This window comes from Kryptolebias marmoratus, linkage group LG5 (genome assembly GCF_001649575.2).
Source record: "Kryptolebias marmoratus isolate JLee-2015 linkage group LG5, ASM164957v2, whole genome shotgun sequence".
Classification (NCBI taxonomy): domain Eukaryota; kingdom Metazoa; phylum Chordata; class Actinopteri; order Cyprinodontiformes; family Rivulidae; genus Kryptolebias; species Kryptolebias marmoratus.
Genome location: NC_051434.1, coordinates 21,732,205 through 21,740,358, shown reverse-complemented (window position 1 = coordinate 21,740,358; position 8,154 = coordinate 21,732,205). Strand labels below are relative to the sequence as shown.

The 8,154-nt window shown below is 37.4% G+C and overlaps 1 protein-coding gene across 2 annotated transcripts in view; it reads left to right on the top strand.

Annotated features, from left to right (window-relative positions):
* trappc9 (trafficking protein particle complex 9) overlaps positions 1-8,154 on the top strand; it is a 336,991-nt gene that overhangs the window by 96,553 nt on the left and 232,284 nt on the right. The gene's annotated exons all lie outside the window — the stretch shown is intronic.

Below are 8,154 nucleotides of genomic sequence, written 5' to 3'. Positions count from 1 at the left end.
CAGGTAACTGCCTGGTCCAAACAGCAGAAATCCTGTTATCAAAAACCCAAATATGTTAGGAAGCTCCACGTCGGTAGGTACACAGTCTTCCACTCCTGCCAGGAATCCACTTTATACCCAGCGAGACATATCCCGAGACTGGACTCTCCTTCATCCAGTCGAGAAAATTTGATCAATTGTGTTGAGAGACCAGCTGATCAGATCCATATTCCTTAAATTTTTGGAAAATATGTAAAAAGTGGGGGAGGGGGGGGCACAGAGAAGAATACGTCTGCCTTCCACCAGGGCAACAAAAACATAACAAAACAAAACAAAAAAACCCCAAATAACTAACGAAGAAGACATGTGACGTCACATCCTGTTAACATCAGAATGCTGGGAGCTTGCAGGAGCAGCGACCGAAGCGAAAATGTGCGCTAACGCTTCACATTTGCTCACAAAGATTTCAGCAAACGAGTTAGCGGCGTCTAGCTTACGGCTGACCTGAAACAGGAACGCTAATGTTGGCCAGCCGTCCCTAAATGGTTCACTTAGGGACGGCTGGCCAACATTAGCGTTCCTGTTTCGGGTCAGCCGTGAGCTAGACGCCGCTAACTCTGTGGAGCACGAATATCCAATATCCAACTGAAAACTAACTTCACTGCGGTCACAAACCAGTTTCCTACCCAGCTGCACGAGAGTGGGGGGAAGCTGTTTTGCATGTCCTGCAATGTAATCATCGAACATAAACGCAAGTCATCCATGGACAAACATTATGTATCTGCAAAACATGTGAGGAGAGCTGCAGACGAGGGACAATCCAGAAATGGTCATGAATGTCAGTTTATAAGCTATCAACGTTCTCAAAAAAAGCACCTTTTGAGAATGTCAATGTTTGTTAGTAATTATCTTACAAAAGTAGTAAGTATTTTTGGTTTATATGTTAAAAGTTATGGTTTTTTATTGATTTTAGTAAAAAAAAACAAAAAAACTTTTCTCTCGCCAACCTTAACACTCGCTCTTTCTCCTGGAAATAGTGCAGCTTGACGATGAAGGCCCTCGTCTTTCCGTCTTTAGCCTGCGTCAGGCTCCGGTGCGCCTGATCCACCTCAATTGGCTGGTTGAAATTGTCCTCTCCCAGCAGCTTCGGTAATAGCTTGATGATGAAATCCAGTGGTTTACCATTCTCCGCTTTCTCCGGTATGCCCACAATCCGAATATTCTGCCGACGTGAGCGCGCTTCCAGGTCTTCCAACTTAGCTTGCTGCTGGGAGCACTGAGCAGCCAAGCTAGCATACCTCTTCTCTAGTTCCTAAATCCGTCTGCCCTGCAATTCGGTTGTGGCCTCAGTAGATGCCACGAGGTCACAAATATCAGATAGTGTTGCACAGAGGTTGGAGATTGAGCTGTTGAGCTCAATAAATCTCATGTCGACCGCGCCACTCAACGTGTTAATAGCTGCCAGGACGTCCTCATTGGTTGCCGATGGGTTTGAAGTGCCAGCGCTAGCTTCTTCAGCGCATGGTAGCTTTGTCTGGTCAACTAAAATGTCATCCCCAGAGCCTTTATCCTTTTTATTATTCTTAGGTTTCGTCATCTTACTTAAAGAGCAATCTTTTATATTGCGGGTCTATCTAGCAGAGGTTTTTAAAGGATGTTTAGGGTGAGATAATAGTGAAGTTGAGTCTGAGCTTCCTCAGAACACGCCTACTCCATCTTGAGACCACACTACACCCCTGAACATACGTGTTTTTTTGTGAAAATTTGCTGCATTAAAATCATAACATAAATTAGAATATGTTGCTGGTTTATTTTGGTTAAGCTTTTTTTCTTTATGTAACATAAACCCTCCTGTTATGTTGCGGGTCAAATTGACCCATTTTAAATTCAAACATCTAAAAAGAATAGTTAAAAGTTTTTTTTCTATATGAAACTTTTTCTGCTTGGCTTAATTAGCATAATCAACATATAAAATGAAAATGGTTCATTTTACGTATTTGCAATCCTCACTTGCATTAATACATTACATAGATACTGTTCAGGTCAATTTGACCCGGCAGTCAAAGTGAGGGGTAAAAATGTCTTATACTTTTTGTTTCTTTGCAACTGTGAGACATATTTCACCTCAAACACATACAGAGATGCACACCCTCTCCCTATTCTCTTTACCTTACTAGTAAACTGCAGAAATGCAGGTGTTGTTATGACTTTTGATGGGAACCTTTTCTGTTCGTGTGGGTAAATAAAACCCACACTGAATGGACACTCAGCAGGGGAGGAGGGAAACATATAATTAATCTCTTAAAGGAGTCCTAAAAACATTACACACTGCAGATACATGTGATATAGTCACTGTCAGAGCTTCACAAAATGAGTATCAGAAATAAAAATATGACAGACCTGGACTTATCCTTGATCAAGACAGTGAAATAGATGAGGATGTGTCTGAAAGCTCTTAGGACAGTGTGGGACAAGTGGGTTGAGCAACTTTCACTGCTCTATAATCCAGGTCCTAATGTCACAGTGGATGAAAGGCTAGTGGCATTCAGAGAAGCCAAGTTTACAAGCCAACAAGATGAGCACAACATGTGTGAAATGTGCAAAATATTAATTTGCACAAAGCACAATGTGATTACTAATCACATGCATGGTGTTTGCTATCATTTGATGACATATCACTTGTAGACTGTGGAAACTCACAGACACGCATGCACTGTGTTCATGTTGCTAATCTCTTCTTTTGTAGTTATTTTGCTCATTTTGTGGTTCAAAAACATTGATAGAAAAAAGTATTTCTTTTTTTTTTATCACTTTATTTTTATTAACATTTTCAGAGTAGACTCACCAAAGAAAGTAAAACACAACATAGAAATGATAATAAGCAGACAATACAGAACAACCAAAAACAAAATAAAAACAACACATTAAGGGGGATTCTTAACTGAATAGCACAAAATACAAGGGGACGACATATCCTAATTTAGTCCTGTAACGTTGATGTGACATTTGTCCATTTTTCCCATTTGTCCTGGCATTGCTCTTCTTGTGTCCTCAGTCTGTGTGTTAGAATCTCCATCTCAAATAGCGAGTTCACCGTTTGTGTCCATTCCTCTATGGTGGGAGGCTCAGATTGACACCACTTCCTGGTTATTACTTTTTTGGCTGCTACCAACAGAATTTTGAACAAGTAACAATCTTTATTAAGTACAACATTTTCCGAAAGACCTAAATATAAAACCTGACTGGTCCTAGATATTGAATATCCCAGTATTGTTACAATCTCTTTGTGTATTTTGTCCCAGAACTGTGTAATCCTGGGACAAAGCCAGAAAATATGCGCGTGATTAACATTAAGCGCTCCACAATCTCTCCAACATGGTTGAACTCTGGATTTGAATTTACTAGTAATTTTGGGTGTTATAAAAAATCTGATTACATTCTTCCAACAGTATTCTCTCCAGATTCTGGAAGAGGATGTTGTAATTTGGGTCTTCCAGATATTCAGCCAGTCGTCTTCTGTTAACAGAATGCCCAGTTCCCTTTCCCATTTTGTCTTAATTTCCAATGTGTTAGTGCCTCTATTTTCTAACAAATATTTATAAAGTAAGGATACTGTTCTGTGCTTTTTACCCTTATAGATCTCAATCAGCATTTTGACAATCCCATTTTCATTTGGGTCTATTTTATGCTTTATCTCTTTGTTATAAAAGTCCCTTAAAAAAAGTTTATTTTCAACACAAATCCTCATGACTTATTTGTCTTGATTTTTAATCAACGGGTCAGTTTGACCCCAAACAGAATAGGTGTCTCAAGTTAATTTAAAAACATCATTCCTTGAAAAGCAACAAATTCTAAATGTAAAAAAATTCAAAAAAATCAATTTCAAGTTTAAACATTGTTTTTTACTGTGTAGGTTTTTCCAGTGGACATAAAAAAATTCAACATCCATTTTTAAAATAAAAAATGAGTGAATTATCCTCATTGATCCATAATTTGTGAGAGTTAAAAAACATAATTTCACTAAGTATTGATTAAAAGGTTAGTAATGGAGTTAATAATCGGATACAAAAATGTTTCTTGGGATTTTTTTTGGTTTCTGACACTACTGCAAGATTAAACATTCCCAGGTCAAATTGACCCAGGAACATCATTCCTGTTCCTCAGAAATGAACATAACATAACAATCTATTAGATTGTTTGTTCATTAATCTCAGACTAGCTTATCTCTGGTGTTATTTTTAATTATTCGGTCACCATAGCCCTCATTTTATTCCATCAAAGCATGACAGCAGAGTGAAAGATTTTCTCCTTTTGTTACTCTGGGACATCTGACTCTCTTGAATCAGATGTCACTAAGGAACAAACACAACCTGTAAGTAAATAAGTTATGCATCTAAGCAGGGAAAAAAGGCAAAAAGACAAAAAAGGCAAAAAAAAAAAGATCATATCAGCTTCCTTAGGAGTTTCTCACATGACTGACTCTTCAGATTAAATTTAGTGTGTCTGTTTTAGTTCCTGCTTAGAGCTGTTGCCTCCCAGCAAATAGGTTGCAGGATCTCATCCTGGCCTGGGGCCTTTCTGGGAGGGGTTTACATGTTCTCCCTGTTCACACATGGGTTTACTCGGGGTACTCCGGTTTCCTCCCATAGACCAAACACCTGTATGTTAGGTTAACTGGTTTTGTCATGCTTTGTCCCCTTCAAGTTTTTACCGTGAATTTTTGGTTTTGCTTCTCTTTGACCCATTAGCTCTTTTGAAATTATTGTTTCTTTTAAAATCATTCTTGCTTGCCTTCTTGCCTGCTCTCTTGGGTCCACCACACCACTAAAGCATGTTTTATTTGCTTTTATTCAAAAAAGAAAAATTCAAACATTATTACTGCTGCTGTCTAAATAATATCATATATTGCTTAATAATGATTTTAGTGAAGGTATAATAGTATAATAATACTAAGTTTAATATTTCTAGTTTTGTTTTAATTCACAGATATAAATAAGAAGACTGAGAAAACCTAAGCAAACAATTTGACAGTCATTCTTATTAAAATCAAAGGACAGATTTTAAACCAATATGTGATCAGGTTCATTTATTTTTTTTAAATTAACCAACAGAGTATAAAGGCTGTTTAAAACAGTGTTGTTTTTAAAAACAGATTGTAGAGGACATGATGGACATAATTCACCATGAACAGCTTGTTTAGTGATGCTGTAAGCAGTTTTTCTCATAAATATGTGATGAAAGGAGCTCAAGTTTCCCTTTAAGAGACTACTGTACTGTATGGATGGCTGACAGTTATGTACCCAGAGACAAGGTGTGTTTCCCTTTAAAGAGAAATGAGAAGGAAAAGAAGAATATTGTTTTCCTTTAACAGCTCCACAAGATACAAGTAGCAAACTGAACTACGGAATTACATCAATTTATTTATAATTCTAAAGTAATTGCGCCCATTGCAGTGAATGTCACTTCTTCTCTGCTGTTCTGCCCTTTGTAAAGTAACATTTAGAGCCTGGCAAGCTGATGTTATCAATTAATCAGTTGGGTTATTAGCCTGCAGTCTGTTGTATACTTCACCTGCTAACATGCTAACGGTTGTAGCTTGTTGCAAACATTTGTTTCAAAACAGCATTAACTTGATAAGAGAGAGGTTTGGCTGCTTCAGTAGACAAGCCATGACTGACTGTGTGGTCCTCTGGATAAATTGTATAACCAACTAACTCTTTTTTTTAAAGGGGCACAAGAGTTTAGGGTTTTTTCTCTACTTGTCTACAAACACAACTGAATGATGGCTCCAAGCAAAAGGTCTGGTAATCAAGGGGGCAATTAAAAAAAACATGCTCTGTATTCTAGTTATTAGACTTTTTAAATTGTAGAAACAGTATGATGAGGAAAAAAAGTGGTTTGACGTGTGACTTATTGACATCCTGGAATTCCTTAATACAAGTAACTGGCTCATGGCTATTTAACACTGGGTTTGGAACAAGTTATAGGCATTACATTTTTGTAAAGAAATAACTTATTTTAGTAAATTCAGAAGGTTTGATTACATACAGATAAACACCATGATAATGAAGTTTGTTTTAATAATTTTGTTTTGGAACATTTCTCCTGTATGATTAGGGTGTTGATACACATTTCCTGTTCCCTTTTATTGACTTTATGAACTGTAACAGAACTGTTACTTGTTAATGTTTACCACAGGGACACGTGCAAAGCTGCAAACAGATTAAATCCTTTTGGTATAATCTGCATTTGTAGGCAGTTCCTCCTGGTACAAGTTTATAGAGGTAATCCTTTTTTTCATAATGGGACATGCTTAATTGTGCATCGCAGCTTTTGCTAAGCCATTTCTTTTAGTCATTAAAAACATGCTGTGGTTTTAAGATGTTCAGCTGCTGCTCACTGAAGTATTTTTTTGTCCAAACTTTCAAATGTCAGAAAATAAAAATACACATTTTCTCAGAGGAACAACAACCTGGTGGGCTGTATGATTCAACCCAATGTGCTAATTGCATTGCAGAGCTGTTGATCATTCAGTCCTCTTCTTGATGTTACTTTATTTTCTTTAGTGCTGTAACTCATGAAACTCTGTGGTTTCACATAAAGTCCCTTAAAAGGAGGAATTGATAAAAAAATTAATTCAGATTTTCAAATGATGCAGTTTTTAAAACAGTGTCTCATCTTTTTAATCTCTTATGGACATCTATTTCAAATTGTCATATTCTAAGGTTGTTACTGGATGAATACAAGTCAAATGAAAGTAGCATTAAAAAATGCACATCACCCATCGTCTTATATTCCAAAGTCTTTTGTGATCTGTCAGCACTCAGACTATGTGATAGAGAGGAGTATCAGCTGCCACCACACCAAATGTTGCCTCAATAATTGTAAAATGGAAAGAGTTGTATCCATTTCTATGTTTTTAATGGCTGTTTAGCCATCTTGAATCAGGTTGACTCCAACAGTTAGTCAGTTGGAGCTGTGATGAAAACCAGTGATTACTTTGAAAGTCTCAATAAAATTTGTTGAGTCATTTATGAGATGTTTTGGTAACAGACACACATAGACAGAGGTGACACACTATCACCTGTTGGCTTTTGATGGCGGTGGGTAATCATGATTCTTGCGCTATTTAAGTGTATTGTCAAAATACATTGTCAAAATAAGTGTCCTAAGTTGGTTGTTGCTTTTGAGCTTGACTGCAACTGTCAACAACAGAGGATTTATGTTTTTTATATATATATATAAAATTTAGCCTCACCAGCTAAATGACCACAGCAAACACATATAGATATAACTTAATTTTATATCTAAAATCTGTTGTGGTAGTAGCTGAGAGTAATCTCCAACAAATACTCTGAACACTAACAGATTGCATGAGATTTGTTTTTAAAACTTTGTGATTAAAACCTCTGTTTGCAAAATATGTATTAGCAAATTATCTCATAAACTACTGTACTGTACCTTTTGAAGTCAACCAAGTCAACAGCCAGCTGACCTTAGAAAACACAAAAAACACCTATAACTCAGCCAACCGTAGAATATGTATAGTATAATGAGCTGCAATTTGGTGTGGTACTAGCTGAGTGTCAGCCCTAACACAAACTCCAAGTAAAATATCTCATAAATAACTGGACAGATTTTATTGAAACTTTCAGAAACTAATATTGTTTTTATTTCAGCTGTTCCCTTTTCAGGGGTCACCACAGCGAGTCATTCTCCATTCTTCTTCTTCTTCTTCTGTGTCCTCTGTCCTCACTCCATCTACCTCCATGTCCTTTCTAACTGCAGCCATATATGTCCTCTTTGGCCTTCCTGTATATGTACAAATCATTCACTTTTAGAGTCACCCTAGTTCAATATGGCTTCCCCAGCTAATTGACCTTAGTCAACAAAGAAATTTCTACAAGTTTTACAAATGTTGAGCTAATTTTTTTTGTGGTTGTAGCTCAGACCAATTCGCAACACATATCTTGCAATATCTCATGCAAGATTTCATTTACTAGGTTTGACCAAAATGGTGATGACTCCATCCATCCATCCATTGATTCTCTTCCGCTTATCCGGGGTCGGGTCGCGGGGGTAGCAGCCTAAGCAGGGAGACCCAGACTTCCCTCTCCCCAGCCACTTGGGCCAGCTCCTCCGGGGGAATCCCAAGGCGTTCCCAGGCCAGCCGAG